Here is a 27,294-nt window from a genome sequence, read left to right as displayed (position 1 = left end):
ACCCAGTAGCTAGCATACGATAGTTGCCTATAGCACACGTGCCAGAACTTAGATCAAATCGACTTCAGTGAGAGGCAGAAAAAGAAAAGTCATGCCCACTTGCCCTCATGGCATCATCCCAACCCCCAAACACAGAGAAGGGGAGGATCAGCCAGAGAAAATTTGCCCTCCTAGGCTGCCTTGGGCCCTTAATTACCTTGGCCAGTCCGGGGCCGGCCTGGACTTTCTTCCCAGGATCTTCCTTTTCTTCCTCTGTCGCATTCCCTCTCTCCACTGCCACCTCCTTCTGCACTGCAGCCCCAGTCAGCAGAGTCCAAGAGAGAGAACAAGAGCCCATCACCCGAGCCAATCCTAGCACCAATAGCTTCCCTGACACACTTCTAGGGGCTCTTCAGTCACAGCAGCCTGAGGTTTGGGTGGTGAATCCAGCCCTCCAAATCCCACTTCAAATCACTGCAGCTTTGTCTCATGTGACCTTGAAGTCAGAAGTGTTCACATGCCACAGAGGTGGTAGAGGCGAAAGCCCTGCTAGTAAATACAAATCAAGAACCCAGTAAGTTTGATGGGTTCGCTATCCATATTTAGTCACACAGACTACTGGGGGACAAAGCAGTGGAAGGCAGGAGTTTGCATAGGAGAAGGAAGACAAACGCTGGAGAGAATGGGCTGATGAGCGGGTAGAAAAGTTTAAAAGATGTGTGCTTTGCTTTGGTGCCACAGTGCCCCAATGTGTCATGTTTGTCTTTCTTCCACAGGACAGAAGAGACTTTGTCTGTACAAACTGCAAGCTGGTCTCCATACTGGAAGAAAAGGTTCAAGGTCTGGAGAAACAAATATCGACCCTGCGTTGCATAAGAGAAACTGAAGATTTCCTGGACAGACATCAGGATATGCTTCTACGGGCACAACATTCTGAAGATTCAAAGCAGGCTGCGCAGCAGGGACAAAAGGACAGTGAAGAAATTTGTCAGCATGTGACCTCCAGAAGAAGAAAGGGGAGTGTCCATGTACCAGCAATGAAGATACAGGTAAGAAACCGTTTTCATGTTCTCTCCACAGGTACTAATGCCAAGAGTGGAATAGATGATACATCTGAGGGAAGGGAGCAGAAGGAGACTCTGCCGATTGGAAGGCATGAGATGGACTGTCTTAGGGAAGGGAGTTCCACAACCACTGCTCCCAAGAGGAGGCGGGTGGTGGTGGTCGGGGACTCCCTCCTCAGGGGGATTGAGTCATCCATCTGCTGTCCTGACCGGGAAAACCGAGAAGTCTGCTACTTGCCAGGAGCTAGGATTCGATGTGACGGAGAGACTGCCGAGACTCATCAAGCCCTCGGATCGCTACCCCTTCCTGCTTCTCCATGTGGGCACCAATGATACTGCCAAGAATGACCTTGAGCGGATCACTGCAGACTACGTGGCCTGGGAAGAAGGATAAAGGAGTTTGAGGTGCAAGTGGTGTTCTCGTCTATCCTCCCTGTGGAGGGAAAAGGCCCAGGTAGAGACCGTCGAATGGCTACGCAGGTGGTGGCGGAGAGAAGGCTTTGGATTCTTTGGCCATGGGATGGTGTTCCAAGAAGGAGGAGTGCTCGGCAGAGACGGGCTCCACCTAACGAAGAGAGGGAAGAGTATCTTCGCAAGCAGGCTGACTAACCTAGTGAGGAGGGCTTTAAACTAGGTTCTCTGGGGGAAGGAGACCAAAGCCCTGAGGTAAGTGGGGAATTGGGATACCAGGAGGAAGCATGAGCAGGAGAGCGCAAAAGGGGAGGGCTCCTGCCTCATATTGAGAAAGCAGGACGATCAGCGTGTTATCTTAAGTGCCTATACACAAATGCAAGAAGCCTGGGAAACAAGCAGGGAGAACTGGAAGTCCTGGCACAGTCAAGGAATTATGATGTGATTGGAATAACAGAGACTTGGTGGGATAACTCACATGACTGGAGTACTGTAATGGACATAAACTGTTCAGGAAGGACATGCAGGGCAGAAAAGGTGGGGGAGTTGCACTGTATGTAAGAGAGCAGTATGACTGCTCAGAGCTCAAGTATGAAACTGCAGAAAAACCTGAGAGTCTCTGGATTAAGTTTAGAAGTGCGAGCAACAAGGGTGATGTCGTGGTGGGAGTCTGCTGCAGACCACCAGACTGGGCGGATGAGGTGGACGAGGCTTTCTTCTGTCAACTCACGGAAGTTACTAGATCGCAGGCCCTGGTTCTCATGGGAGACTTCAATCACCCTGACTGAGAGCAATACAGCGGTGCACAGACAATCCAGGAAGTTTTTGGGAAGTGTAGGGGACAATTTCCTGGTGCAAGTGCTGGAGGAACCAGCTAGGTGCAGAGCTCTTCTTGACCTGCTGCTCACAAACCGGGACAAATTAATAGGGGAAGCAAAAGTGGATGGGAACCTGGGAGGCAGTGACCATGAGGTGGTCGAGTTCAGGATCCTGACACAAGGAAGAAAGGAGAGCAGCAGAATACGGACCCTGGACTTCAGAAAAGCAGACTTTGACAACCACAGGGAACTGATGGGCAGGATCTCCTAGGAGAATAAACATGAGGGGGAAAGGAGTCCAGGAAAGCGGGCTGTATTTTAAAGAATCCTTATTGAGCTTACAGGAACAAACCATCCTGATATGCAGAAAGAATAGTAAATATGGCAGGCAACCAGCTTGGCTTAACAGTGAAATCCTTGCTGATCTTAAACACAAAAAAGAAGCTTACAAGAAGTGAAAGATTGGACAAATGACCAGGGAGGAGTATAAAAATATTGCTCAGGCATGCAGGAGTGAAATCAGGAAGGCCAAAAAAAAAATCACACTTGGAGTTGCAGCTAGCAAGAGATGTTAAGAGTAACAAGAAGGGTTTCTTCAGGTATGTTAGCAACAAGAAGAAAGTCAAGGAAAGTGTGGGCCCCTTACTGAATGAGGGAAGCAACCTAGTGACAGATGATATGGAAAAAGCTAATGTACTCAGTGCTTTTTTTGCCTCTGTCTTCATGAACAAGGTCAGCTCCTAGACTACTGCACTGAGCAGCACAGCATGGGAAGGAGGCGACCAGCCCTCTGTGGAGAAAAGTAGCTCAGGACTATTTCGAAAAGCTGGACGAGCACAAGTCCATGAGGCCGGATGTGCTGAAGGAGTTGGCAGATGTCATTGCAGAGCCATTGGCCATTATCTCTGAAAACTCATGGTGATTGGGGAAGGTCCCAGACCACTGGAAAAAGGCTAATGTAGTGCCCATCTTTAAAAACGGGAAGGAGGAGGATCCGGGGAACTACAGGCTGGTCAGCCTCACCTCAATCCCTGGAAAAAATCATGGAGCAGGTTCTCAAGGAATCAATTCTGAAGCACTTAGAGGAGAGGAAAGTGATCAGGAACAGTCAGCATGGATTCACCAAGGGCAAGTCATGCCTGACTAATCTAATTGCCTTTTATGATGAGATAACTGGCTCTATGAGATGAGAGGAAAGTAGTGGATGTGTTATTCCTTGACTGGAGCAAAGCTTTTGACACGGTCTCCCACAGTATTCTTGCCAGCAAATTAAAAAAAGTATGGACTATAAGGTGGATAGAAAGCTGGCTAGATTGTTGGGCTCAACGGGTAGCGATCAATGGCTCCATGTCTGGTTGGCAGCCAGTATCAAGCGGAGTGCCCCAAGAGTTGGTCCTGGGGCTGGTTTTGTTCCATATCTTCATTAATGATCTGGAGGATGGTGTGAATTGCACCCTCAGCAAGTTTGCAGATGACACTAAACTGGGAGGAGTGGTAGATATGCTGGAGGGTAGAGATAGGATACAGAGGGACCTAGACAAATTGGAGGATTGGGCCAAAAGAAATCTGATGAGGTCCAGCAAAGACAAGTGCAGAGTCCTGCACTTAGGATGGAAGAATCCCATGCACCGCTACAGACTAGGGACCGAATGGCTAGGCAGCAGTTCGGCAGGAAAGGACCCAGGGGTTACAGTGGATGAGAAGCTGGATATGAGTCAACAGTGTGCCCTTGTTGCCAAGAAGGGTAACGGCATTTTGGGCTGTCTAAGTAGGGGCATTGCCAGCAGATTGAGGGACGTTGTTCCCTTCTATTCGACATTTGTGAGGCCTCATCTGGAGTACTGTGTCCAGTTTTGGGCCCCACACTACAAGAAGGATGTGGAAAAATTGGAAAGCATCCAGCGGAGGGCAACAAAAATGATTAGGGGACTGGAACACATGACTTATGAGGAGAGGCTGAGGGAACTAGGATTGTTTAGTCTGCAGAAGAGAAGGAGGGGGATTTGATAGCTGCTTTCAACTACCTGAAAGGAGGTTCCAAAGAGGATGGATCTAGACTGTTCTCAGTGATAGCAGATGACGGAACAAGGAGTAATAGTCTCAAGTGGCAGTGGGGGAGTTTAGGTTGGATATTAGGAAAAACTTTTTCACTAGGAGGGTGGTGAAGCACTGGAATGCGTTACCTAGGGAAGTGGTGGAATCTCCTTCCTTAGAGGATTTTAAGGTCAGGCTTGACAAAGCCTGGCTGGGATGATTTAGTTGGGGATTGGTCCTGCTTTGAGCAGGGGGTTGGACTAGATGACCTCCTGGGTCCCTTCCAACCCTGATATTCTATGATTCTAATGCCCTCTACAGATGAGCTGCCACTCCTCTACAGTCCCAGTATGAAAACGATTAAATGCACCAGAGACGGCTCTGACTGCACCCTTCGCTACAAAGGCTGTGAATGCACAGGCAATTACTCTGTTTGAATGAGACAGGAGAAATTTAAATCTGCACTCTCCATACAGGCAATAAATCTTACATTAGCCTTTTATTAATAAGAATGACATCTCACACAATGTCTGCACAACGCTGAAAGGAAAAGGTTTGAAATTCTCTATAATTCCCTAATCAATTGCTTCTTCTCCATGTGACATTCAAAGTCTGAGTGTCACCTTCATTTTCAAGCCCTCTTCCTCACTATCAGGACTATACTCCTTGAGTCAGGGAACAGAAACAATCCCATGTGACTTCAGTGACCAATCTCAAGTACCATCAGCCCAGCACCATTTTCAAATATTTGTGACTATTCAATGGTAGAAAGTTATTTACAACACTGTGAAAAGACTCACCAAAAATTGGCTAAGTACATTTGAATAGTGCATACGTTGAATGAAATTGTTATCTTCTTGGAGACTTTCCATATGAACAGGAAAAGGGGCTTCAGTAATTCATCAAATAAACTATTCACTATGAATTATTCACTCAGTTCTAACACTAAGTTTTTTATGTACTTGGGGTCATGCAACTCTGACAGGAAGACAGACTTGGGAATCTGTTGGGAGGGACTTGTCTGCTTCTGTATTTTCTAAAGGAGGAAGAGGAGTTGGAAATAATTATATTTCTCTTTTCAATTGTGAGGAGTCTCTTGGTAGAGTTACTGAGGAACTTTGCTTTGTCCCTTCAAAGGGCCATTCCCCTTGGGAAGTTGCTGAGGGGAATTTCCCTTTTTGGCTGTAATTTTTCCCTTAAAGAATACAGAATCTGATTCCTTAAGGTGTCTTAGGGTTGGGGGGATTCATAGAGGTGGGCTGGGGAGCTGTGATTAGCAGAGTTGTTTTTAGGCTTGTACCCATATTCAGGGTGAAGGGACTAAGCCAAGAAAGCCTGTTTTGAGACAGGCTAGATGATGTGACAGGGCAGAAAGGAGAATAGAAGTGGGGCTCTAGGCACAAACAGGGCCAGATTAGGGCTTAGACACTATAGGCCCGTGGGTTTTGGGCCCCAGCTCCTGGAGTCATGGGGTTACAGAAGAATCTCAATTTTTCAGCTAAAAGAAGGTTTCTAGCCTTCATGGTGGCAGAGAAAAAGCTAAAAAACATGGCCCAAGTGTAACTAATGCAGCAGTGCCTACCTGTGTCTGTAAATAGCCTGAAACAATAGCTCTGAGGGGGATGAAGAGCCCTATGCCTCTCAATGGACTGTTAACACCAAGCTCTCAGGTTCCCTGCAGACATCACCCCGGTAGAGGAGTGTGTGTGTGTGTGTGTGTGGTAGGAGTAGAAGAGTGCTGTGGCCGTGAGCTGCACACCCTCGCAGGCAGATATACCCCAAATGTTGGGTAAGAATAGAGGGCTACCCTGCTGCTTTGGGGCGGGGTGAAAGATGCCCTTCTGGGATGGGAGGGGGCCTCCCACTACTCCAAGTGATGGGCCGGTCTACAGGGCAGGGGTAGGGTCACGAGGTACAGCCTCAGAGTGCTCCCAGGTCATTGTGTGCTTAGCACTCTGGTTTATCTTCAGTCTAGCCCTAAGAGCACAAATATACCCCAGTTGCTCTCTTAGGAGCAAGTAGAGACAACTTGGACCTCCAACTCTGGGGGAGAGCTGATGGAAGAAGGGTGCACATTGCCTACCCCTACTTTGGCATGTCCTTTTTTGTGAGGAAATGTTCACTGAGGTGGCAACCTGCTGGATAGTGGTGAGAATCCATTAGCTTGGCTCAGCGGGGGCTTCATCTACATGTTGGCTGATGGGAAGGAGCTCCTTGTGGATTTGACACAGATATATATAGGCCTCATTCTGCTTAAGAGATCAATGCAGCAGCTTTTCGGCAAACCTGGAACAGAACAAAAACTGAAACAAGGAGAGTTGCGTCTCATAAAGAAAGGTTTGTGTAGCTTTGTAGAAAGTCCAAGCAAGGGGAAGCCAAGACTAACAAACAAAACAAGTGACCCCTTTAAGGCAGTCTCAGGGAAGAAGTCTTAATATTCACAAGGCCCTTACCTCAGAACTCTGACCCAGAGCTCCCGAACTTGGCATTAGCAAAGTCTCTGGGCTCTGCAAGCTAGCCCTCCGGAGCCTAACAAATCACAGCCTGCCTACATGACTCTTAAACCCCTCTCCCCATCTCAGCTTCCTTTTCCTGTTCAATGCCCAGCACCAAAGTGGTGGAACCAGCCTCCTTGATTACACCCATCCTGGTTTGCTGTGTCTTAAAGGGACAGTACACTCCTTCAGTAGCTCCTACAAAACAAGATATGTATTTGGGCTCAAACAACAAACTGACATTCAGAATGTGTTAATATGGAAGTTGTGATCTAGTGGTTTGAGCACGAAATCGAGAGCCAGGACACCAGGGTTCTGTTACTGCCTCACTGTGTGACACTGGGTAGGTCATTTAAACTCTATATCACTTACACCACCTGTAAAATGGAGAAATAATGTTTACTCAGCTTGGTTAAACGCAGAGCTCTATAGATGCAAAAAGCATCAGATATGGGCCAAGACTCACATAATCATGGGGTGATGCTGTAAACCAAGGAATAATAAAATAAAAGAAAAAAAACAGGAACAAAAAGAAGAATGGGCAAGAATCACTCCAGGGATTAGTAATGGGAAAAAGTTACCATGACAGCTGGTCCTATTTGGCTTACTGGATGGAAGTCTCAGCAGTGAACCAAAAAGGAATGAAACTTCTCCATAAAGGGGGTCCCAGATGGTTACCACTGAAGTACTTGGGTGAGGTGATTTGGGGAAGTTTGCACTGCAGTTGCCACTCTGGTGTTTATTCTACAGATAGAGGACTCAATTTCCAGGGCTCTCAGTCCAGAGCCTTTCAAAATACTAAAATTGGGATAAAAGTTAAACAGTAGGGCCTTGCTCCTGTAAGCCCCTTCTCAGTATGCAGCAAGCTCTGACAGTGCTGCTCTCCAGGGCAAGGGTGAGCAGATACAGTGGAAAGGCTTCCACTGACTTCAATGGGCCTTGGATTAAGCTTTAACTCATGAACCCTTGGGAAGTAGCTCCCTTGCTTTCAAGTGCACAGGATAAAACAGAGGTGGTTTGTGGTTGAAGAACTGGAATGATGAAGGAGACACAAGCTTAAGTGGAACCATCATCTCATTAATGAGGTGCTGCGTTATGTGTTCCCCTCATAAAAGTTATTCCCGCTATGAATCAGGAATAATTGGGTGGCCCTGAATCAGCACAAGGCAGGATTAGGTTCCCCCAGTGCTAGCTGCCCTGCTGATCACTTTGTACCTTGTGCTTGAACATGCAACATTCCACACATGGGTGGCTAAGGCGAGATGGGGGTTGGCCCCTCTAAATCTACCTCTGCCTCAAGAGCGTCGTGCTGCCAGAGCATCAATCCAGCACCTGTAACCCAGGCTTGAGCTACACACCAGCTCTTGAGAAACCGTCAGCTCCCCACAACCTGTGCATGAACAGCTGAGCCCAGAGATGATTTTCCCTCCCCCTCACGCTAACTTGCCAGCAAAGTAAACAGCAGGGCTAGAGGAACAACTTAAAAGATTGAACATCACTCTTCCTTCCCCTCCATATTCCCTGGAGCGACTGAGCGGGGCCAATAGGCTCCCAATGTGTGTGGGCAGGGCAATCTTCTTCCTGATTACTCTATGGGGTGGGGCAGGGGGTTCCCCTTCCTGACTCCTCTGTGGAGAGGAGGGGACAGCTCTATGGGGAGGCTCCCCTTCAGAAGAAGTGGCACATTAATAGATGCTATGAGAAATGATGCCCCACTATCCCCTTCACTTCCTCCTGCCCCATCAGTCCCCCTGCTCCATTGCCCTCCTCATCCCATCAGTCCCTTGCACCCCCTTATTAGCTCCTGTGCCCCATAAGCTCCTGGCCAGGAGGGGGGAAGGGTATCATGGGGGGAGGCCCTGATTGTGCAAAACACACATCAAGTGACACTGTGGCAGGTTTCTCCAAATCTGTGAGTGGTGAGAGCCAGTAAGGTATAATGGGGAGTCAGGCCCAGCTCCACAGGACAGGAGCTGTCCCTGTGGGGTGTGACAGGGTGGGATCATCCCATTCCCTCCCACCAAGAATATTTTCATCAGCAACCCATGATTCCACACCTATACTGCACAAGGACAAGCCCTAAAAGGAAGGAAAGAGAAAAGCGGCTGTGGAAGAGGAGCAGACTATGTGGCCTAAAATGGAGTCTGTCTACATAACAGATCCTGTGTTTACCAAGCTCCACCAGCATATTCTTTCATGACTTTAGTAATGAACTGGGAGGCCTCCATGAACTTTGGCTCTCTTTGTTAAGTAACTTGATATACCCCTTGACATATTTAAGGGAACCTAGATAGACATGAGGTGATGGGTGCCTTAGAAATGTGTACAATAATATCCATTCAAAATCAGCTCAAAGGGCTTGATCAAATGGCCACTGAAGTCAATGGAGGAATTTTGACTCTAATGGGCATAGGATTGGGCCCTGAATCTGAATATATTCTCTCCACTGATGCTATTGATTGATCAAAGTCTTCTCCTAAAGGACAGTGTTGGGTAGCTCTCTTGACCATCCCAGACAGGAGTGTGGGAATTTGCCCTTCCTAGGTCTCAAAAGACATCTTACCATAGCTGCTGGAACGACAGGTGCTGCTGCACCTCCTGGCTTGAAGTGGTTTCCATCATATACGCGGTTTACAGTTTGGTTCAATGACTCTCAGCTCCCCCACTATACAAATTGTTCCAGTACCCCTGCATCTTACTGTCATCTTCCTTTTAATTTCTAGGAAGGTAGTCAGAGTAAATTGAATGCTCTCTTCTACTAGTGGATTTAAAGTAAAACATCCATTAGCCTGATCTTCCCATTTAGTGATCAGTATCTGGCCCTTAACTCCAACAGAGCTCCTAATATTACAAAGCTCCTAAATCCATTATGTTCTCCTACATATAAAGTAAAGCAATTGTGAGTCTAGTCTTCAAAGGTATCTCTCTTCATGCTGTAATTTCTCTTCAGTAATACATCAGTATAATATTCAGCTAATAAATATGTATGCAGGATTTTTATTACTTAATAGTTGTAAGGTTAATAGTCATGGTGAATGCCCATATTTAATATGTCAATGAGGCTGCAAAATGCCAAGCTGAATAGCTTTAACACACATTAGTTCTACTTGTGAATCTACAAATAAGAACCTTGTCAGAAAAGTATTCAAACCAAGATCAGTATTGATTTTGGTCCTCGGAAAAAGCACTGGACTGTGACACTTTAAAATGATAAATGTCCAGAGAATTATTTGCCAGTATTGATGAAAAGAGGGTAGCTGTAAATCTGACATCATGTGATGAACCGATCCCAAACACTAAGAGCAAATAGAACATTGTAAGTGTCTCTGGTTAATCTCTTTTTACAGCTATATACACTAATCAACAAAGCAGTTCTGCATTCTGTATATTATAGAGATATTTAATAGGGGAAGCAGTGCTTGAATTAGGTGAGCGTGCACCATGATAGCAGACCAGCACTTATTTATATATCCCCACTTGTTTTGCCACCCGCTCTTCCACTTGCAGCCAGTGCTCTCTGGAGTCTTTATGATTTACAGTTCATGCCTTTTTCTAGTCAGACACAATCTTGTATGCTTTGCACATTCCACTGGTATGGTGCTTTCACTGTTTCAACTGAGGTTTATCTTCGTATCACTTTGTCATGTCACATCTACATAGACCAAAAGCTCTTAAAAGCCCACTGAAGTCAATGGAAAGACACCCATTTCCTCAGGAGCCTCTTGGACTAGGCCTCTGGTTCTCTAAACAAGGATGGAGAAAAAACTATGAATAGGGGAAAGTGAAATGCATGGGACTAATATGCATTACACTGAATTAGGAGGCAAATTAAACCCATCTCCTAAGGATGGGCAGCAGTAATTTTAAAAAAACTGCAGATTTAGGAAGAGTCCAACTTCAAGGTTGTTGTTGAGGTGAGAAGTTTTTCAGGGAAGCAGTTCTCTCGGCCATACTATTCTTTTCATGTATGGAATGAAAGGATGCTACAGAAAGTCAGGTAGCCATTGTAGGATGGAGCGCTTTTTAAGATTGTCCCTGGAAAAAATGACCATTTCCTAGATTTTCTTAAATCAGTTTCTCCATTGTAGATGGTTGTAAGCTCTACCATTTCACAGCTACATCAATCTGGGCAGCCAAGAGGAGGAACTGAAGAAGTTTTTCCTATACGAGTTGTAATCTATGGGCACCTCTCTCAACCTGCCAAGGCCCAAGTAGGGGATGCTATGTGTAACAAAGGCTGCAAACAGTGGACACCTATTTAGAGTTGAGCAAAGAATTGATTTTTCAGTTCAATGACTGAATCAAAAATTCTAGGAGAAAAACTGGTTTTAAAAACAAACTGATTTTTTTTCTTGCTGAAACAAAACAAAATAAAAAAATAAAAAATAAAGTCACTTGAATTAACATTTTGTTTAGAAAATGTTGATTCCAATGACATTTCATTTTTAAAATGCTGAATTCATGCTAAATGTCAAAATTCTTCATTTAGAAAATGTTGAACCAAAATATTTCAACACTTCCAATATGTTGGCGGGGCGCGGGGGGCTTTAAAAAAAAAGACCATACTAGTTATTAGTTTTGGCACCCCCAAAATACATTTACTATTCATCAAATATATATATATTTATTCACCCAGCTCTACACATATACATATAGGAAACTTATACTGCAGTAGGACTCATCCCTTCAGTGTGAATAACTGTCTGTAACTTCAGTTCCATGGTTCTGCCTTCTGTTGCAATTAGTTTTCCAACAATAAAAGTGAAGCCGCATCAAATTTGTCTTGAACATATGTAATTTTGGGGTAAAAATATCAGCGTCCCCTGAAATGAAGGACATTTGAGAGATATGCCTATAGGCAAGATTCTTTGGGGTGGCTGAACAGTGCTAAGCATTAGAAGCAAAGGGGTTTTCATGACACCTTAGCAGACCTGTCCCTGAGGTAAGTCAAAGCAGCCCAAGGGGTCATTTCAGCAACCAGTGACAGAGCACAGACTTTACCCCTTCCTCTAACATGTCCCCAATGTCATGAGGGGGCATGGCATAGAACAGGTAAGAAATCTCCTAGTAGCCTCTTTAATTGGATTTCTGGTCACTTTGCACCACTGGAGTGGCCCAAAGTAGCCAAAGCCAAGGCCAGTACCTGGCCCGATATCCACAAGTGCCCCCATGAGCATTAAAGCAATTGCTTTACCCATAGCATTCCACAATAAGTTATATTAATTCTCCAAACACTGTGAATTTTGAAGCAATCCCACCCAAACATCACTAAAAGAACCCATAAGATTACATCTCTCTGTGGCTGGGCCCTCGCCCACTAATGCACTCTCTCAGGGCTAGGCATTTGGTAACAGCAGCCTTGTCTCAGTTTACCTCTGTATCAGTTCAGAAATGTGGCCTATAGTGCTTGGCCTCTTCTTACGACTTTAGCCCTCCTTCTCCCCTTTCGGGCTTGAAAGGGAGTCTCACCCCAACATCCCAAAGGTCCTGTGATGGGCCTCCGATCACTAGTCCCAGGGCTGGATATCTCCCTCTCCCTTCATCACCAGGGGAGGAACAAAGGAAGTTGAAACAGAGACAAAAAAATACAGTTCTATTAGCCACCCTGCATCTGGGTTCAGGTTGCCACCTCTGAGATACAAAACCCTGGGACATCCACCTACCCCCCAAAACACACCACATACATCCCCAATAGCACCTGCCCTCCCCATGCATGGCACATTCTCCTCATCCTACCTGCAGGACAGGGCACCAGCCCACATGGCTGCCCCAGGCACCAACCTCACTAAGCAGGATGTGGCACCAACCAGATCTACCCCTCTCCCATCCAACTGTGACCCCTGCAGAGAACACCTACGCAGTGGGCACTGTCAGCCCCAAGCTTGCTCTGTTGTGCTCACTGCTCCTGAGCCACTCCTTCCCCATCATTCCCAGACACTCCAGAGCCAGAGCTCCTTCTGCTCAGGTACCGCCGCCCTGCAACTCCTCCCCACAACCCCGCAGTCATTAAGGAGTAGGGGAGCCCACAGGAGCATGATTGACCAAACACCGGACTTGAACAACTATTAAAAAATTTTAAAAGGGGGTGGAGTGGGGGAGACAGTCCCAGGAAAACAGATACTGGTGGCAACCCTGCTGCCCCCCTTCCCTTGGAGGGGTGGGGGTGATAGAGGAGAGGGTGGGCCTGGGTCTTCCTGGGTCTCACCCCTGTAGTCTCTGTATTAGCCAGTCATGAGCCGATTGCTTCAGTCTCCTGCTGCCTCTGGGACTACTTACTACCTATGGCCTTTACTACCTACAGGCACCTTCTGTACGGCAAACCTTCCCTGCACCCTTCTGACAGTAAACTGGTCTCTCTGGGTGGCTTTTCCCTGATGCTGTGGAGCTGTTCAGCTAGGATTCTCAGCTTCTGTTGCAGGCACCCTGCTCTGTCTGGGTTGCAGCTTTTTATCCCATCTGTTGCTGCAGTTGGGGGAGGAACTACTTTCTTCACTAACTCTTTAGTGTCCACTGCCGTGTGGGGGTCTATACACCCCAACACACTTCCCTCACAATTAGCATGAGCCCAAGGCCCCATCTTGTAATTCCTGATGAAATACATTCTATCCAGTCCTTCATAGTGTTCTCAAGTAAGAGATACAAACATTGTGCATGCAGATGTTAGGCCAGAAGAAAACTGACGAAGTGTAATTGGTATTAGCAAAGTGAGTTATCTCCATGGATGTTTTTAGATGAAGTATGTGCAGAGCCCAAATTTTAAGAGAGCGTGGAGTTAAGATGAACTTTTCAGTCGTAACTGCATTTCTTGCCAAATCTTTCAACCCTAATGTCACAGTAATTTTGTATAGATGTACGTAACTAAATCCTACCATGGTGTGCAGGGCAGTCATAAGGAGCTTCTTTCCCTGTCTCACCCGACCAAAGGGGAAGGAAGGATTCCTCTGTAATACACTGGAGAGCCCTACAGATCACATCACTAAACGGTCTGTGTCAGGGAGCGTACTTAGGCCCTCCAATTGCCTAGTACAGTGTTTCTAAACCTTTTCACAGAGACTACCCTTTATCTCAAGTCAAATATTTTCATGTCTCCCTTACATTTATTGTAAGGGTTAAAAAAAAAAAAGTATCCAGGATCACAATGCTTATCGAATGTATTTGTGCAAGTGTACGCGTGCACTTCGGGGCTGACAAAGAATTCTTGAAGAGTGACGGTGAGAGGAGTTGGGGAGCAAGATTTTCTTTGCTTTAGATTGCAATGAAATTTTCAATGCCTATCCCTCCTCCACAAATTGGCGTTCACGACCCCTTTGGGCATTGTGACACACCAGTCGAGAAACACTGGTCTCGGGCAGATGCTGCCCCCTATCATCCCCCGGAAGGCATGCACATTGCTCCTTCTGCACCCATGCTACGATGCGTAGGCCTTCTGCTTGGAATCCTGCCCCAACTGACAGAATGTGTGAGGCAGAAGTCACAATGACTACCACTGTGACAGGTCAGGATTTGGGCCATAGTCTGCACAGTCAGTAACGTTTGTCAAGTGGCTGGATAGCTGTCTAGACGAAAGCTGCTGTATAAAAGCAAGATTGTCATCAATACTCTCATTTTCAAGGCAATGGGGGGGGGCGCGGAAATCACTTATTTCACTCTAAAACAGAGGATGGAAAAGAGCAAAAGGGAAAAATTAGCAAGTTGTTTCTCACTCCCACTTCCAGACATGCTGCCATGTCTAGTCTGTGGGGTTTAAGGCGGCTTGGCAGTCAATACACTTACGGTCCATCTGCTCACAGCAATCTCCACAATGCACCAGGTTTTTAAGTATACAATTCAGCAGTGCTACAGTGCTTATTGTTCAAAGCATAGATTGCTTTCCCACCACTTAATGCTGATTTGTAACCTCTCTCTCCAGCACTGTTTTTATGAAAAAGAGAGGAAAAAACAAAACAAAACATTAAACGACTCCTCTGTACCACTAATTTTGGTGCAGTGACTGTTGGCTACTGCTAATTTACTGAATAAGAGAAGGATCTACATCTAGATTTGAATTTGTGAATAATCCCCCTAGGCAGAGAAACAAGCATTTCCCCACAGTGTATTTTATTTCCACTTGCTACTAAGTGTTCTCCCACATGCTGGTTCGCATCTCTCTAAGACTTCAATCACTCTTCTTGAATCAGTCTCACAGCACATACCCTGACGGCCACACTGATCTGCATCAAATTCACAAGAACACTTTCATGCCTACACTTTAACTAGACTGTTTCTATGATTATGCTGTATTTTACTGCTTTCATTTAATTATATACGTTGCCTTTCAACACCCTACGTGATCTAGTCCCAGCATTAGACTCCCGGCACCAGAGTCCGATGACGTTAACAGAAGCTAAAGCAATCATCTTTGTTCATCTGAAAAATATTGTAGGCTAAGAGAAATTTAATAATAAATGCCAACGGCCACAACCAGTTAAAAAACTCTGACTTTCAGGACAATGAAAGGGTGAAAATCCTGAATTATCAAGCTCACGGGGTTTGAGTGGGGAAGCCCCACGACATTTTTATCGAACGTGGGCCTGCTCCAAAGTCCATTCATGTTAATGGGAGTCTATTGATTTCACTGGACTTTGGATCATGCCCTATGTCTCTATAAGGGCAGCATTTTGCAATCAGACTGTCTCTCAGAGCTTTTATATATCACAGCAATTAAAATTTTGGATTGGGGAAAAACCCCCACTTCATTCTGGTTTCCCATATAGCTAAATAGAGGTTGGATTGCTCCAAAGCTCCTAACCAGACTGTTAAACCATACATATTGCACATCAAGGTTTTATTGTGTAATCTAATCAGTGATGCAGACACACAATGGCTAATCCCTAGCATTGCCTGATATATTGATCCCAGTGCAGTCTTTGGGCTAAATTCATCCTGGGTGAAATTTCAGTGAAGTTAGTTACATCAGGAGCCCTCAATACCTGTTTGCCACAACTACAATACTGTACATTTTAGTGAGAAATTTTAAGTAACTTGCCACTAGAGATGCGAGTCAAGGCTCAGGAAGAGTGAATCCCACAATGCTCTTCCTGCAGTGACACCAAACTCACAGTGTGAAGCAGCAGCAGCCTCCCTTTGTGAGGGACCCATACCATAACAGATCCAGGCCCTGATTCTGATCTCACATTGGTGTCACTGTTCACTTCAATGGAATATCTCTTGATGTCGCCTGGTGCATGCAGATCTGCAAGCAATAGTACTTTCAGGAGTGTGTGTTTTAGAAACAGCACTAGTCTTCTGTAGAAGACAATTCAAACCTTATTGCAGGTAGTACATGTCCACCCCCCACCTCCACCCCCACACTTACAAATGAAGTAAAAGGGGAGCTCTGCAGTTGAAAGTGGAGTGCAGATTCTCTGCCCCCTTTGCACACAGAGAGTAAATAGTGGCTGCAAGCCCCCTTCTGGTAGAGCTTCCTCCTCCATCTCATTGCCCCAGTGAGTAGACAGCTGGCACAGATCAGAGCAGCCTCCAGGGCTGCACCAAGGACCAGGTTTGAAGCAAAGACCCACAGAAACAATCACTCCTAAGGCAGGTCCCTGTCTGAACCCAATTCTGTGCCTAATGGAAGCTGAACGAAGCAGGAAATCTGGCCCAGAAGCTGAGACCTACATGATGCCCTCCCTCTGGCTGTGCATCTTCCAGCTGGTTCTGACCTTCCAATCTACTCTGATCTGCCCCAGGCAATAGAACTCTGTTCCCATCATGGCACCAAGGAAATTCTTTGTTTGGGGGCAACAGGGATGAGAACTGGAAGATGAACAAAGATAAAAAGAGCCTTGCTGACTGGTCCACCTCCACAGCACCACGGCCGGTGGGCTTGGGTAGCTGCATCACCACCTTGACTGCTCTGGTGGAGCAGCAGCTGCACTTCAACCCAACCCATGCAGCTCTTCATTGAGCCTAACCTGACCAGGGGAGAGGGGCCAGACTATTTACATGGCAATGAAGGCAATGGTATTTGAGGTCATTTCTGGAAAAGAATTGCATGGGACATACAACATCCTGGTAGGAAAGGACCCAACAAAAGGCATCACAAAGCTGTTGCTTGATCCAGCAAACACTTCTCAAAGTACGCTGAATGACAATGGATGCCTCAATCAAAATTTTAAGCCCAAGGATCTACCACATTTCAACAGTAAGATGAGTTTTGATGTATGATTCAACATCCTGAAAATCCTTAGATGAGCAGTGTAGAACACAACATGACTGGCAACCACTGATTATTTGTAAGGAAGAAGAATGCTGTATATGAATTGGGTGCATCTTTTTTATTTAAATTTTAAACAAACATGATGTTGGCTGCTTACTACTGTAGCGAATTCCTTCGAGCAGTGAACCCAACAAAATTCCCCTCAGTGCATCTTCCAGCAGATATCATTGTGGATCGTGCATGCATATCAAGGACTATATGCACCTGATCCTAAGCCCAGTCCACTTGGCCTAGAGTCTGAGCCAATCTGAGTCTAAGAGTTTTGGGACATTCTAACTACATGGACATCAGCTGAGGCATACACAATGAAGAATAAAGGCAGGAAAGACATTTGTGAGCACGATCCAGGAAGACTCACTTTCAAACACACGGCACTTCTCTAGAAAGAGACGTCTCTGCTCAGCTTGGGTTTAAAGCATAAAACAAGACTGGAGAGAAAATACATGGGATCGATATCCATGATAGGACAAACCTAAGGCCAAAAGGAGGTGAAGTCAGGGCACTGTATTTCAAAGGAACTTGTTTTGAAAGTAGGAAGCAAGTGCTAGGAGATATCCTGTAGGATAAAATAATGCATGAAATCCACAGAAGAGGAATGAAAAGCATTTAATGGAAAGTCATTGTAAGCCACGTAAAAATAAAAAAGGCACATACAAATGTTAAAATAATGATAAATACTACCTTACATTTACCTTCATCCCAAAGCATAGCAGACAGTCAAATAATGCAAGATAGCTGTGGGGTAAAACAGAGACTGCTTAGCAGTGCACACAATAACTGAGGGCAGGAAGTGAAGAACTATATTCAATTGAAAGGGCAAGGAGAATTTAGGGAGACCAGGATACTTGAGATATCACCTCTGCTGTAAAGGCCTGGGATGAGGTAAAACATCAGGTGCAGAAGAGGACGGGGAAGATTATACACTGAAGTTCCAAAAAAGTATCAAAAGAAGTCACCACACAGGCAGCAAGGAAAGCTGCACAAGAGGTTAAGCTAAATAACAAGAAGTTTTCAAGTGAATTAAAAAGAGGAGGTCAGGGTAGGAGACATATGGCAGTCCTCTAAGAGGTGGGAACAATAATTTATTCAAGAGAGGGGGAGAAACACTGTAACTCAAAGTGTGTCAGAGCCAAGAAGCCAAGTGTAAAGTTCAGAAATGACACATTCTGTCAGAGGAATTTGAAAGAAATACATTTCACCAGGTCAAAACATAAAAATGTAGCGGCTGATTTATAAAAAAAAAAAAACCCAAACCCATCAGATTGTAATTGTTTCCAACTCAAACCTTAGTCTGTGGCATGGGAATGTGGAGCTGGCCAGGCTGGAATAAGGTAGTAAATAAATTCTCATGCCCTGGATGCAGGGAAAGATAAATAGCCAAAACGTGTGATGTACAAATTAAACACTGAACAGTTCAGGCCTAGTTGAAGGATAGATTGTAAAAAAAAAAAAAAAAAAACCCAAACCTCTCTCTCACAGTGAAAAGCAATAGCAGCAGGAGCACCACACAAACAAGCAGGCTGCAAAAAGGCATGGATGAGAGTGTATCAAACAGTGCAGGAGAACAATGGGAGCTGTTCACTGCCAGGTAAAGCTCATCTTCACACAGATTGGTGACTGGGCTGAGTTCTTACATAGGCCTTTTCTGCCATAGCTCTCAAAGCACTTCACAAAGGAGGTCAGTATCACTATCCCCATTTTGCAGATGGGAAAAGTGAAAGTGGCTCACCCAAGGTCACTCAGCAGGCCAGTGGTAGAGCCACAAATGGAGCCCAGGTCTCCTAAGTCCCAGTCCAACACTCTATCCACAAGGCAGCCCTGTCTCCACTTAAGCATCTCCTCAATAAACCCTGGCGCTGCACTATGTTGGTATTGGGGAAATAAAAACATAATATATAAAAAGAATGTAATCAGTGGAAATGGCCTGTGGAATCTGTCTTTGCTGGAATGGTTTAGTGCAGTCACGATATCTGTCTGAAATATACAAACTTGGGCCCCAGTTCTGCACACAGGTAAGCATGTAAAGGGTTTTATGCAGGCAAATGTCCCAATGAAATTAATTGCATTACTTGCAGAGGTAAAGTTACTCTCCTGCTCAGGTGTTTTCAGGACTGGTACCTCAGTAGGAATACAACTAATAGTAGATATAAGATTAATAAAATATGGTCCCTATATTTATCCTACCTAGAGAATACAAGATATTAGGTGGATGAAGATCCGAATGAGCCAGTACAGCATAGCAAGCAGGATTACTGTACTAAGGCCCTTGGGGACTGATCCATAGCCCATCAGTACCAAGACACCCGCCACTTCAGTGGATTTTAGATCAGGCTCTAGCTAAACAATCTGAAAAAAGGATGCAGGCAATTATTTTGAGGAAAAAACTGGTGCTGAGATTAAGGGACAAATCCACATATACAGCTTTCTTTTGGTCAATTTCATTTCCTAGGATCTTCAAATATTTAGAGGAAAATTAGGAATTTCTCAGTTCTGCCTAAAACTAGAAAGTGATTAGTAGGGACTCTTTCACAGAAACCATTTTCGGTAATGAACAAATCTGAACACTTAAGGAAAGGTTTCCTCAATGGATTGATTGATTTATTTAATTTACTCATGATGGTCAGCTTCTGTTTCTAACAAATGCCTTCAGAACCAATAGAACTTCTCAACATCCATACAGATGAACATTAAGTGCTCATAAAAATGCTATTATTGGAGACATTTAGATACACACACACACACACACACACCTTCCCCTCAATTTCCTGAGTTAGAAGCCAACCCTCTTTGCACAGAATATAGTAAGTAAGGGAAGATGATGCATCGTTGAATTAATTTCAGCTTTGCATTGCAGTGGCTAAGGGGAATTCTAATCAATATAGAGAGCGTTCAGCTTGCTAAACAGAAAGCACATCTCATACAAAGCTGAACATTTTTCTCCTTGTCATACAGAATTATCTTAATTATTGTTTCAAGGAACAGCCTTACATCGAATCATCTAGTAGTCCAAAGTGCAGCTCAGAAACTCATCACTAGAATAATTTATGACTTTTTTCTTCCTAGCATCTTGGGCTTGTTTGATATGCTTGCCATTTCTTGCTGACAGGGAGGTCGATTAAATCACATTTATATTGTAAACGTATGCATTGCTTTTTACCCTAGGCGGTGGATGAAGAGATACAGGACCCCATGGGAAAAGCAAGCCAATCCACTTTCATATTGCAAATTTCTGCTGTTCAGAAGAAATGAATGGTTGCCAGGGAGAGCTGGGAATTACTCGAGGATGCAAAATGTTATTTTAGAATTCTTTTGAGAGAGGCTTTTCTCTCCCCCCCACCTCACCATTTGCACATCTTCTGCTAATGCAGCTCACATCAGTTTCTATGAAAACACTGAAGGAATGCACTTCACCAGCATTCTTCTGAGGATCTGTATAAATCAGGCTTTTACTCCGCCTGTATAAAGCGGACCATTTCTTTACTTTAAAGGGATGGGGGGGAAAGGGATTTGTAACATTTTCCAAGGCACTATGTCACCTAAATACTGCTCAAGATGGCAAAGGTCACCACATGGTTTTGAACTAAAAGAAAGTGTTAAAATTGGGGAGGGTAAGGGTCATTGCCTAGGGCCATGGAAAAATGAGGATGCAATATCATTAACCTAACAGAACTAATTAGGAAACATTCAGCTTTTATAAATTATGCAAGGCACTCAATTTATACTTTTTCAAATTCTTACCATAACATAGGTAATTAGAGAACATTTACAGCAACACTGTAACCTAATAAAACAACCCTTTCATTAGCATGAAACCTTCCCTCTAATACTCCCATACCTGTAAGACAGCAAACAGAATTATTGTAACTTGGGAAAGCTACATGGAAACGCATTCTCTGACCAGGATCATGTTGCTATTCCTCCTCCCCCCCCCCCACCATTTAATGTATTAGTGACACTCAGATGACTAGGTAAATAACTGACCCTACACAATTAGATATGCTTCCTGCTGGAGTTTATTATGGCAGCACTTTAATTTAACTGATTTGCTTTTTGGACTATATGCCCTGCTTTCCAAGGATCATGCAAACTTTGTTCTCAATCCTGCAATGGGGTCCACTCACAGAACATTGCAGGACTGAGGCCTGAGCAATTTTGTTGTCATCCCCATCAGGATAAAACATTCTCAAATATCGGCCTGGATTCCTGTTTATTTTTTCAAACGCTTAAATTGACAAAGCAATGAAAAAAAGGGAGGTTTCTAACTAAGCAGTCCCAAACTCAGAAAGTTTTCATGTACTTATAATTTAGTGGCATATGATATCTTTGTAACACATACATTGTCCAAGTTACTTAGTTTTGCATCCATAACAGATGCTTTTGAACTGTATTGTGCAGAGCTGGCCCTAAAAAAACAAAAATTATCAGTGGACCAAAAAAAAAAAAACCCAACAAAAACAAAACAAAACAAAAACCACACCACACCAAACCATCGGGAGTGGGGAACATGTTTAATGAAAAATCAACTGACAAAAAATTTACTTGAAAATTCAAAATTCAGAAAATTTCAGCTAACTCTGGTATTTGCGGCTTTTTTGGCTTATATATTCAAGTTCTTCCTCACCTTCAGATCCTCCATATGTATAGCTTTAAAAGGTGATCATATACTTGATCCAAATCCCGCTTAAGTCAATGGAAAGTTTCTCTCCACTGCCCTCTAGATGTACTGTAGGAAATATGAAAACACAGTCTGATGCAGGAGCAAGGTTTTGGTAGATGAGTAAAAGACTGAAGAATTTAATATATGATCATAGAGATTCAGCTGGTGGACGATAAAACATGAGCATGAATTCCAATATAATGGCCATTTCCTAAAAAGTGGGGGAAATATATCAGCAACAGAGACATCACTGTCCATCATTTTCCCTCCAGTGAGTTGCAGAGCCAGAAATATACACTGTATAGGCCTGACAATAAAACACATCAATTTTGCCTGTGCAACTTCTTGAGGTTTTTGTTCTTTGCAAACATTGAAATGTTGACAATGTCTCCAAAAAACACTACATACTGCTACTGAAATATCTGCTCACTTCACAGAGCAATGCTGAATGCACAAAGTTGTCTCAACTGGTGAAATTGTATACAGCAAAAACAATGAGGAGGAGAGTCTAATTCCCTAATAATTCAAGTCAATAGAGCTACAGTGAATCAATGGGAATTACTCCTCGAGTAAACATGTAGAAAGAGTAATATGATATGAGCAAAGGTATCAGAAACTGGCTCTTACAAAACAGGTAAAGAAAAGGAGTCAGTTTTGCAGTGAACATTTTGCAACGTGAAAAGCAAAAGTTTTATCCATAAAAACAGGATTTGTGTTCGATCAGGAAAAATTTCAATGTTAGATTGGGAAAAGCTTCCCATGACTGAACTATAGTAGGCTGAGAATTCTCCAGCAGTTTATTTCTGTGGACCACCTTTAACGACCCCATAGCCCAATCCTCACTCTAGTTGGCTCTCAAAGTGCATCATCCCTCCAAACCTAAGGGCTCCGCAGTCTAAAGTTTGAGAACCACTGTCAAGTCTCCCAAAAGTGGTGAAAGCCCCATCATTTGTGTCATTTAAAGCTACAAATAGGGTGGACAAAGCACTAGAAATTATACTGACAGTTACAATCGTGCATTGGCAAGGGCAGTGGCTTGGATTATGTAATATGCTTTCATCTTCTATGATGTTTTATGAAAATTAAAACTACTACTACCCCAACCTGAGGTCAGCTCTTTTTTTTTTTTTAAAAAAAAGCAATTTCCTGGGAACAAATACTCAAGAACTTTTTTTTCCCCCACCCGTGACTGTGTTATCATTCTAACACTCCCTCTAAGATTCAAATTAAAAACTACATGGTTTTCCTCCCCATAGCCATACTTAACCAGTTTTCACTAGCTGAGGTCTGATCCTGCATCACTGAAGTCCATGTGAGCAGGATCAGCCCCTTATACAGCTACACTAGTCGTGAGGCATGAGATAATTGGCTGAAGTGATCTGTACAGAAAGCAGCCAGTATCAAATGTAGTGTAACATATACTCCTTGTATACAGACACCAGCATTTTCCCCACTAAAAGTAATTGCTTTCTCTATTTTCTTATGTAAAATGCTTAGTGTGCTGTGAATCTCGTGATCCATGTTACTCTTAAATACATAGACTTTTCAATCTTGCTTTTCTATAAATGACAAGAATGCCACTGACAAAAATATAGAGTGTCAGTAGGAATAATTAGAGAAGACAGAGTAACACTGAGCAAGATCCCCAGCTGGTGTAACTCAGCATACCACTATGGCCTTCAGCAGGAGGCAGTGGGGTATAATGGATAGGGTGCTGGACTGAGAGTCAAGAGATCTAGATTCTAATCCTGCTTCTGCCTGTCCGTGGCTGTGGAACCTTGACCAAGTCACTTTACCTCTCTAAGCTTGTTTCCCCGGTTATCCTTTGCTTTGTATGTGTTTCTCGGGCAGGGCACTGTTTGTATGTTGCCTAATACAATAGGATACCAGTCTCGGTTGGGATCCCTACATGTCAGCATAATTCAGATATGAATACTGATGATAGCATAAGAGCTTGAAGAAAATTCAAAACTTTAATGACACTGTCACCAAGTTGTGGTCTGCTTTGCCTGTTTCAAATGCCTCCGTTGAGACTGCATATGAGATTCCCCAGATCCCATCATAGACAGCCATTAGGGAGATTGCCGCTGGGTTGCGGTACTCATGAGCACTCATTTAGTATCCCAGCAACCCATACATTAATCAGTAACACACCTGTGAGGCAGGGAAGTGTTATCCCATTTTACATATCGGGAAATGGCATGCAGAAGGCCTGATCTACTGTCTATTGAAGTTAATCAAATGACTTCCATTGTCATAAGTGGACTTTGGATCTCACTTGCCCAAAGACACACAAAGTCTCTGACAGAGGTAGGAATTAAACCCGTATCTCCTGAGTTGCAGTCCAACATCCTAACCAGAAGACCATCCTTGGACCATAAAAAATATTCCAAGTGAAGATTTAGATCAAGTTCTGGATGAAGGTTCAAGTTAGTTCTTATTTTGGACTCAGTCCTGCAACCCGCGCTCATCTGAATCCTCTGAAATCAGTGAGACTGACTGACTGAGATAGGGTTGCTCAGCTCATGTGACTAAAGATTGGAGGATCTGGTCCTTTATTCTTACAAATTCACCCAGTCCTTGTTTTTCAGCGTCTGGGTGAGACGAATAGATTTAAGTTGTATTAATTACTGTTTTCATTGTGACTTTTGCTACCAGAACAAGATATCATCATTATAAGACAGAGAGAGACAGTGGCATCCTGTAGCATTTTGACCTTTTCACCATGTCGTACTCTGTCCTCCTGACCATTCCATCTGCTCATTGGACACTGCAGGGAAGAACAGAATAGTCATGCATGACTAACTAGGATGCAAGGCAGCACAAACTTAACCCATTGGTGAGAGACTGTAAGCCTATGTGATCTTCGGAACACCTCATTAAAAATCCAACTTAGGTCCTCAGTCTTCTCCAGCTAAACTGCTGGGACTTTGTTGGTTTTGATATTATTAGAACATTTATGTTTAGTACCAAAAGGCATTTTTCTGAAGATACTACAATCTCTGCCTGAGATCTCATTGACAGATCAAGCTTCTTTCATGGAAAGTAACAATGGATTACCATTCTGTGCAGCACTTTGCAACAAGCGACAAATCATGTTTAATTTCTTGGGTATTCATTATGGTAACATGAATCCATCTAGCATTAAGCAGAGAGTAATATGCAAGCTTATCATATTTCTCCTGTAATTTAGTGGAATTCTGGAATGGCATTTCAAACCTTTTTAACAGCGATCTCCAAGAATAAACTTTCATAGCACTAAAGCCTCACATGATAGCAGACTTGTTTCTGGGACAGAAGACTAAAGACTGTGGGCTAAAGTCTCACAGATGGGACTTGTGTTTATACATAGGATTTTGCAGTGTCCCTTCTGCCCACTTCTGAAGATATCTATGTGCAAGTCAAAGACCACGTGGCACTTAGTCTAACCCTAGTCTTTTGGCCAACTTCCCTTCTCAATAAAAACAAATGTGAATGTCCTAGGCTTTGTATGAGCTATCGCTGAGGAGTGTAAGCAAGCTTTCTACAGACAGTGTTTAGTGTTCACCTATAGGCTGGCCTCTGCAACTGTGGCTGGGGCAGTGAAATGGCTAGAACTTATGCTGGCCATTTGCACATTGCATAATGGCTACTGTGTTGGCCTACATGGATGCTGAACTACTGCTGGACGTGGAGACTGAAAGGCAAAATATAAAACACTAAGACTTAGGCACATGTTGAATTTTAATTTTTAGCACGCACGTAAGTATTTGCAGTACTGGGGACTAAGTAAAAAATTAAAAAAATAAACCCCAGTAAGTCATGGACAGTTCCCACAAGGGAGGGTTTGGAGGAGAGAATAATATCGGAAAGATTTATAGTTACAGGGCTAGCTGGCCCTTTGTCCCCTTCCTGTTCTCTTGGAGAGAGCACCCTGTCAGGTGCCTGGCCTCATGTTTTTACCTATCATGGGGTAGAATTCTCAATTTTCCCACTTCTAGACCAGTCCCAGGGCTATAAAACCAGGTATATCAGTCGTGTTTACCTAGCAGGTCCAAATGAATTTTGATACCTGCAGTTCTTCCCTTTGAGAGTCACAAGTATTCAGTGACTAGTCAGCCTTCTTAACAAAAAAGTTATTTTAACAGAGGGAACAAAGCATGTAGAGAAAAAGGCTTTTAAAACAAAAACAGTCTACATGCATGTCTAGCTACACAAAAGGCTCGTGTGACAGGGTGTAGCTACCCTGCCTTGGCTCTGCAGGAGTTAACTGTGCATTGCAGGCTGAAGAAGCCATGCTCCTTCACCTCTGCTGGGCATGCTCCGCTTGGAGGCAAGGTATAAAAGGAAGCAGCCCAGCTCAACCTGGACAGGCTACTGAAGTGAGAGGTTGCAGAATGCAGGTTCTCTCCAGGGAGCTGCTACAAGCCCCGACCCCAGAGTCAAGGCACGCAGAGCCCCAGAAGGATTCCAGGGTGCCTGAAAAACCCAGAAAGGAGGTAGTGCCATACGGAGCTCCACTGCCTGTGGACCCCAGGGACCCATGGACCCTCACTGGTGACGACAGGGTAGGAAGTAGCCCGGGGGACTTTGACTTTGCTCCGGTGGGTGAACAGGGGACTCAGTGTGTTTTGGGAGGATTCCCACTGACTCAGTGGTGAGTAACCCTGCCACTGCCAGGGCCCTGGGCTGGGGCTCAGAGGAACAGGGAGGGCCCAAGTCTGCCTACCCTGGGTGCCACACATCCCCAAGTGGCGCCCCACTACTCCAGCAGGCAAATAGGCCACACGCCATGGAGGGGTGTGACTTTATGGACTCTGCCCATTGGGCCCTGCAGCCCTAGACAGGAGGGCTGCTTTATGGACTCTGGCCACTAGGCCATATTACCCGGTTTCATAGTAAGGGTCATTAGCACTGGACCAAACCACCTGAGGTACAGCCTCTTTCCTTGCTTGTGACCAGACACCCCATGATGGGATGTAGCTACCCCGCAACCACTCACTTTTCCCCGATAGTAACCTAGCCTGGCCTAATTTCTTCAGACACTGCTGGCAGTGGCCAAGGGTCAAGAATGGTAGAAGGTGCTAAGAGGTGCAGTAAGCACAGATAAATGGGAGGAGTTTAGGGGTGAGAAGGAGAAAATTAGAACAGAGGAGTAGGTGGGAGCAAGAGCATCATAGGGTCTTGGAGATGACAAGTAGTTTGACTCTTACAAGGTAAGAGATAGGAAGTCAATGGAGGGAGGCAAGGAATGGATATGATTCAGTCTGACTAGCAGAAGTTCCCAGCTTTGAAGACAGAAAGGATAATGGTATCTGGATGGGAAATCGAAGTTCAGTGTTTGAGTCTGGTTGAGTTTGAGGTGATGGAACATTCAGGAGGACATGCCCAAGATTTAGTTAAAAATACAAAGTAACTAAGGTAATGAGGGTGGGCGATTGAGAGGCAGCTATAAAAGCACATCACTAGCTTTACAGAAATACATTTAACAGCACATATGTATCCACATGGGAAACCTGATGGTGATGTGGCCATCAAACCAAATCAGCTATCCCTTCTTTTAGCAACATCCCTGTATTTTGGCATCTTTAATTTT

The 27,294-nt window shown here is 44.3% G+C and overlaps 1 long non-coding RNA gene across 1 annotated transcript in view; it reads left to right on the top strand.

Annotated features, from left to right (window-relative positions):
• The first annotated feature begins 757 nt into the window (after window positions 1-757).
• The window catches only part of LOC140915319 (uncharacterized), a 115,089-nt gene continuing 88,552 nt past the window's right edge, over window positions 758-27,294 (top strand). The window contains exon 1 of the long non-coding RNA XR_012160131.1: window positions 758-1,028. This is a non-coding gene — a long non-coding RNA (uncharacterized lncRNA). The remainder of the gene's footprint in view (window positions 1,029-27,294) is intronic.

The sequence above is a fragment of the Lepidochelys kempii genome, chromosome 7 (genome assembly GCF_965140265.1).
Source record: "Lepidochelys kempii isolate rLepKem1 chromosome 7, rLepKem1.hap2, whole genome shotgun sequence".
NCBI lineage: Eukaryota > Metazoa > Chordata > Testudines > Cheloniidae > Lepidochelys > Lepidochelys kempii.
The sequence above is the reverse complement of the archived record's forward strand: the minus strand, read 5'-3'. Positions and strand labels throughout refer to the sequence as shown.